The following is a 7,386-nucleotide window of genomic DNA, read 5'->3' as shown; positions in this document are numbered from 1 at the left end:
TATCTTGGTCAATTATGACACCAGGGTTGCAAACAGTCTGGTTCAGTCTTGGGCTGAGGGAGAGGGATGGAGTCAGCGACTAGGGAACAGAGTTTGTAGTTGGGAACAAAGACAATGATTTTTGTTCTTTCCAATATTTAATTGGAGGAAATGTATGTTCATCCAGCACTGGATGTCAAACAAGAAGTCTCATTTAACACCTTTCAGGACCTCAGGATATTCCAAAGCACTTTATTGCCAATGAAGTACTGTTGAAATGTGTTTGTAACATTTGTGTTCTTCCTATTTAAATAGAATAGTCTTTTGTTGGGTTTGTTTCAAGCTCTGTAAAATTCTCCACCTGTGAGCAGGTACTCCATAAAAACTGCTTTGTAGAGACCCTGTTTGGAATCTGAATTACCCCAGTGCTGTTTGCAGGGGTCAGCAAAAGCTTACTCTATAGTGGAGACAATTTTAACGCGAATTTCCAGCACCTGCAGTGTTTTGCTTTTTGTAGTTGAATTTCATGCCCCACCTGAGTCACTTACTCTTAGAGGGACCATTGTTTTATTCCCAAGAAGTAGCAAACATCAGCTGCAATCAGATCATTTATATCTGGAGTTCTGCAACTTGCTGCAACATTGGCATAGTGGTATCGTTACTACACAAGTGATCCAGAGACCCAGGTAATGCTCTAGTTTGAATCTTGACACAGCAGATGGTGGAATTTGAATTCAATTAAAAATCTGGAATTAAAAGGTGATCATGAAGCCATTGTCGATTGTTGTAAAAACCCATCTGGGTCACTAATGCCCTTTAGGGAAGGAAATCTGCCGTCCTTACCTGGTCTGGCCTACATGTGACTCCAGACCCACAGCAATGTGGTTGACTCTTAAATGCCCTCTGAACAAGGGCAATTAGGGATGGGCAATAAATGCAGGCTTAGCCAGTGACGCCCACACCCCATAAATGAATAATTTTAAAAAGCCTTAGATCCCCATAAATATATTCAGAGAGATTAGTAACCTCAGTCAACTCTGAAATTATCTAGAAAATCAGTGTCCAACTTGTAATTATATGTAAAATACATATATAATTATATGTATAATATGTATATAATTATATGTATAATTATATGTGTATTCTATGTAATTAGAATTATATATATGTATCTGTGTATATAAGTAGCACTTGTTGCCTCTGGGTCAGAAGATCGTGGGTTCAAACCCCATTCCAGAAACTAGCACAAAACGTAGGCTGATGCAGTATGGAGAGAGTGCTGAAGTGTTGGATGTGCCATCTTTCAGATGAGATATTAAACTGATGCCCCATCTGCCCTCTTGGGCCCTAAAAGATCCCAGGGTACTGTTTCAAAAAAGAGCAGCAAGTTCTCCCAGGTGAGGTGGCATAATATTTACCCCTCAAACAATATCACCAAATATTGTTGTTTGTGGAACCTTGCCGTGTACAAATTGGCAGCGATATTCCTAAATAGCGACAGTGACTACGCTTCAGAAGTACTCCATTGGTGGTAAAGGGCTTTGGGACTTGCTGAGATTATGAAAGGTGCTATACAAATGCAGGTGTTTTTTAGCAGTGTAGAATGTAGCTAATTTTGTAACATTTACTCTGAATATTCAGAGATGGTTACACTGTGTATCAAACCAGACCAAAACAGGGAGCTATTGATTAAGATTAAGGTTGATCGGGGTAGTGTAGTAGATGTTGAGATGAGAATGGGATTCTTTCAGAGACCACACAATAGAAAATTGATTGAGAACAATAACAGAACATGCTAGAAATACTCAGATATCTGGCAGCATCTGTGGAGATAGAAACAGAGCTAACATTTCTGGTCGGCCGCCTTTCAGCACTTGCAGGGAGAACTAATGCAGGACTAGGAGGAAAGGGCAGGGGAGTAGGACTAGCTAAATTGCTCTTGCAGAAAGCCAGCGCTGGCTCAAGGGGACAAAAGGCCTCCTCCTGTGTTGTAACCATTCTATGATTCTGTCCTGGTGAACTGACCAGGGAGTGCCAGGTTGCTGCAATGGACGTGGTTACCCATCCCATTGCAACACAAAACCCTGATAAAGTGTATACTTCTACTCAAGCCAAAGGTTTCCCCTTTCCTGCTGTATGATACCTTGTTCTGCTACGTTTATTCTAGAGTTCCTTTTAAATGGAGAGTTTATCATTCCCCCTCTGTATTCCCTTCACTATTCACCGTGCTGCCCCCATCAAACCTCTTCATGCTCAATGTTGAACACGGTGGAATTAGCTGTGTGGTTGAACAGCAAGAAATTTGGAGGGCTGTGGGCAAAGAGGTGGAGCGGGACTGATTGGCTGTAGCTCTTTCAAAAAGCTCGCACAGGGTCGATGGGCCGAATGGCCTGATTCTGTGCAGTATGGTTCTGCGATTTTATTCGTAAAGCAAATCTAACTCTGCTCCAGATGTGAAACAGATGCTGAAGTTTTGCTTTAAAGCCCCTGGTCAAACAACTATTCGTAACTTTTTAAAAAAAAAATGTGGAAAATAAGAATCTATCAATCCGCCTATATATCTGTCTATCTATCGAATATATTTAAAAAGAACTATTTGGGAACACATGCTACGTCGAAACATGTGAATATGGTATAAATAAACTAGAAATCAACACGATTTACATAATAAATGATATAGACAGTAAATAACAATTCTTTGTGTTGATATTAAGGGAGAACATGTTGTTATTCTCTTACTGTCCAGTAGAGAGACTTCCATTGACACACCGCCGGCCTCACTATGTCCCTCAGCGCCGTGTTAGAGCGCTTCGCACGCATTGAGTCACTTTGAAGTGTAGCGATTGTTGTGAGTGCATGAAGCAGCCTCGCAATATTACTGGAGTCGTTATTTTTCAGCACCAACCTTTCCTCCCAGATGAATATTACTGGGATGCCTGGTATCCGTTGTTGTCCTGTTGACTCGCCTGTTTTCAACCATATGTCTGTCTGTGTGTCTTTTTTTTCGCACTTACATCTGTTGTACAGTAACTGGCAACACACAGGAAAGGAAATTAAATCAAAGGCGCGACTTGTGGACTACAACATTTTTTTAAAAAAAAAAGTCAGGAGTGGGCCAGTCGTGGAAAAATCATAAAAAGTTACCCCCGCTCCGCTGCTTCGACCTTGAGAGTCACTGACAGCTTCCCATCACTGAGTCAGGCAACTGCAATAGAACAGAAGTTTAATGGGGTTTCCGCCTATTCTGTGATAAATCGAATTCTTTTAATATTACAAACAGATGTGGGCAGAGATTTACGAAAACATAATGAGCAAGGAAGTGCTGAGAATCATTTTAGGTAAATTGCGAAGTCAATAAAGGGAAGCGAGGGTAGAAATGGTAATTCTTTGATAAAGCGATAGAGTCTAGTCCCAGGTGCACGTCAACAATGATTTATTATTTTCAATGAAACGTTAATGAACTGCACATTTTGGGCTGTGTTTGCACTATTTGAAGTGAAATTGCTCGGTTTTGGGCCCTGCTGTGGCCCTTATCATGTAAATGCAGCCCGAAGCACTTGAACCGGGTGCCAGGGTGAAGCACCAGTGCAAGGTGGTGGCAGAGGTCCCTGGTACAGAGAGTCTTGCTCTCCCATTGCTTTGGAGTCAGTTTGACCCTTCAGTCTCAGATTACTCAGTTTGCACCCAAGACTTGAGCTGGTGCAAGCGTGAATGTGTACACATTGCTCAGATTTTATAGCTGAGAAATAATGCCTTTTGGCCCAACATTGGCTGATTTTTTAAAACATGGGTTTAATTAGTGACTCTTGTATTTATGACCCCTAGTTTTGGACTCCCACTCCCCCCCAAGCCACCCCCCCCAACTCCATCCCACTCCCCCTCCAACCCCGCCCCCCCCCACCCCCTGACTCCCCCTCCAACACCCCCCCCCCCCCGACTCCCCCTCCAAACTCCCTACTCCCCCATGAGTGGAAACATCTCTGCATCTAAGTATCAAACCCTTTCACCCTTTTAAAGACTTCTATTAGAAAGATCTCAGGCTTCTCTGTCTAGTGAGAAATGGAGCTAGTCCTGGAACATAGTTACAACCTTTCATTTCAGGCATGATTCTTGGAAATCTTTTTTTTTGCATCTTCCCCAGTGCCTCGATATTAGTTTTGTAATATGGAGATCAGAACTACACTTAGCACTGCTATTCTGATTTAGGATTGATCCACTCGTAACAATAGTTAAAAAAAACACTCCTTCCACATTAATATTCATTATTGACCGAAGGGTCAATTTTTTGACTGCTTCAATTCAACAGAAACCTCTGCAGACTGTTTGCTGTTTAAATGCACACCGTTCTGAGCAAATAAACATATTTTTAAACATAGACCATTTGCTGTGAATCCTGCCATAAGCCCCTACTTATTGGGATGACACAGTGGTACCAGTAGACACCCTGAGCGCAGACAATAAATACTATAGATACCCATTGGCTTGCTCTTCTGTATACATTATGCTGTTTGTTGTTTGAGAATAGTTCCACTGTCTCAAGAGTGACTTTGTAAAGGCAGGACTGTATTTCAAAGGGTTTCATGACATGGATATCTAATATACCTGGTTATTACCTGTTGGCAGCAGATGTGGAGGCAAGAGGCAACTTCATGGATATAATTTGCGATGTAATTCTGAGGAATGTTTTAACTGGTAGGGATTGGGTGACCATTACAATTCTACAAAAATATTCTTTACTTTTCAGGAAAGTTTCCCAAAGCCAATCAAAGGAATTCTGTTGGAGGATTTGCCTTTTAAAACCTTTCATGAACTTTTTCAAAGTTGCTGTGTTACTTGGGCTAACTATAACAACGCACTGTTGTCCCTTGCTCTGTAAATAATAACCTTTTGGGGGGGAAAAAGGCTCTGTTTGGCAATTTAGTCTGTCACATAAGTGTCTAGCATTAAATGCCTTATGAAATTACATGGGTGTGTAGTTGAAATCGTACATTTATTCAAGAAACAATAAACGGGTCCACACTCAGGGAACTTGTTCTCAGATAACTTTGCACACAGAATCATCCTGCAGTTCATAGAAAACATTGACTTTCCTGTAGGAATAGGCTTTTGTGTTGGGTGCAAGAAATCATTTAGCAAAACTTGGAATTGTGGGATTAATTGTAATAATTTGGTGGCTGCTTTGGGATAGCTGAAACCAGGATTACATATTGACATTAAAATAGATCACAGGTGAGAGGCAGCAGAGGAGTGAAACCAAAAGGCGATTTTTCTGAAATCTGGAACTCTCTTGACCCAAAAGGCTGTGGCTGCTGGGAGACAACTGAAGCTTTCGAGATTAAGATCAATAGATTTGTGTTAAGCAAGAGTTTCAGAGGATGTGGAATAAAGACTGGAATGGATTTGAGGTACAGATCAACCGTGATCTAATTAAATGGTGGAACATGCTCATGGGGCTGAATGACCTGTTGTTTCTGTGTTCTTATGAAATCATTACATACGCTCACGGACTATGGCATCAGAAGTAGTTTGACATGTTAAATGCATGCAACCTACTAGAAGTTACCAGTTGGTTGTTATCTACCAAAATGATCAAATTGATTAATAACATGATGGACGGCCAAAGAACTGCTATGATATGAGGTGTTGCTGCATTCTTTGGGTAATGTTAGTGCTACCGGTTTTTCTCCCGTTGCCTGTTTGACTAGTGATATCATATATCACAGCAGTGGGAGAGGCTCCGTCTATTTGAACTACTGAATCAAATTCGTTGGAGTCGGGATAAAGATTCTGGAAAGGACATTAAGCTTATGGATGTTTTATCGATTTTAGGATACAGTGAAACAATGTATTGCTGATTATTTGGTCAACATTTGCTTCTATGTAATTTCTTGTAAATAAACTTGGTCACAAGTTTTAACCTGAATTATATGGTCAGGCAGCATGAAATTTTTTGCAGTTTGGCGTGGGCCACCTACATGATCTGCATTACTTGGCAGGCTAGGAGAAATGTGTACTTGTCAGTCCTGCAGCACACTATCCCACACATGACATGCACAAGGTTTTGAGGTTCAGATCATTAAAGATTTGAATCTGCTAACTGAATAACTTTTACCTGTGACCCTGAGTAAAGATTGCTGGCAATAAGCAAATTGTAATGACTCTATACTGCAAACAAACCAGTTTATTTACTTTATAACATTCTATAACTCACACCAGTGTACTGCAAGTGCAAAGCAATAAAATGAAGAAATGCATCACTATTTCTGCTCAAGCCAATTTATAATTGAAGGAAAGAGCCAACTTAGGCCTTAGTATACTATTCATTGATACCAGTCATACATAGAAGCAGCATAACTTGAACTAAAACTGAGTGGAGGAAGATGGGGGAAGGGAGAAAATGGACAATTTATTTATTTAGCGAATGCTATTCCCTGAAGCCAAGCGATAGTTTCCTCATTTGCTAAGTTTAAGGTGATTAGTCCACCACTTAATCTGTAGAGGGGACACTCCGTAGTAATGTGCAACATTGTTTGTGTCTTTCCACAAGTGCATTACAGGTTTGTACTGAGGCTGCACGGGGGGCCCTGGCCCATCCTGAACTTGTTTAGCAAGGATCACTCTCGCCATAGTTGTTCAAAGCCAGCCATTTGACAAATGGGACTCATCACAAGGAACTTGTTTGTGACTTCCTGTGTTTCCCATTCCTTGATCCAAAGGATGTCTGGTCGATCTTGGTCAGGAAGGATGCTCCATATGGGGCGCCGAGATGGAAGGTGGGCAGTAGGTGGGTTGAACAGGTTATCCTGGAGTGAAATGCAGCATGGATAGTTTCAACCAGCTTATGGGTTTTCGTCAGTCCACGGATGTGTTGCGGAGTGATGTTTGTGAGGACAGGAAGCCAGAGGAAGGGTGTTGAGCAGAGAGTTCCAGTTATGCTGCACATTGTGGCATTCAATTAAGTGTCAACAAGATGTGTGTGTGATGAACTTTGCAGGACAGGTGCACAATACTCTGCTGTGGAGTATGATAGGGCAATCGTTGAGGTCTGGAGTGGACAATGGTCAGCACTGAGCCTCCATTTCAACTGATAACTCACATAATGAGCATGCGCCATCAGATTGCTTGGAAGTTCACAACCATGAAATTACTTTGCCAGCTTTGATGAAAGGTTGGCATGGAGTTGCACCACATATCTGGCCTAACATCAGCTCTTCCAGTGGTTGTAGGGTGAAATGCTGCCAATGTTTCTTTGCTTTCCTGTGGAGGGTGACTAGATTCAGTCCCAGATCTTGCCTTAGCATGGACATTGGAGACAGATCAGCAAAGTCGAATCGTGGCAGCAAATCAGCCATGATCTTATTTTATGTTGGGTTGGCTTGGGGGGATGTATGTTCTACTCCTGCTTAT

This window comes from Cetorhinus maximus, chromosome 12 (assembly GCF_964194155.1).
Source record: "Cetorhinus maximus chromosome 12, sCetMax3.hap1.1, whole genome shotgun sequence".
NCBI lineage: Eukaryota > Metazoa > Chordata > Chondrichthyes > Lamniformes > Cetorhinidae > Cetorhinus > Cetorhinus maximus.
The sequence above is the reverse complement of the archived record's forward strand: the minus strand, read 5'-3'. Positions refer to the sequence as shown.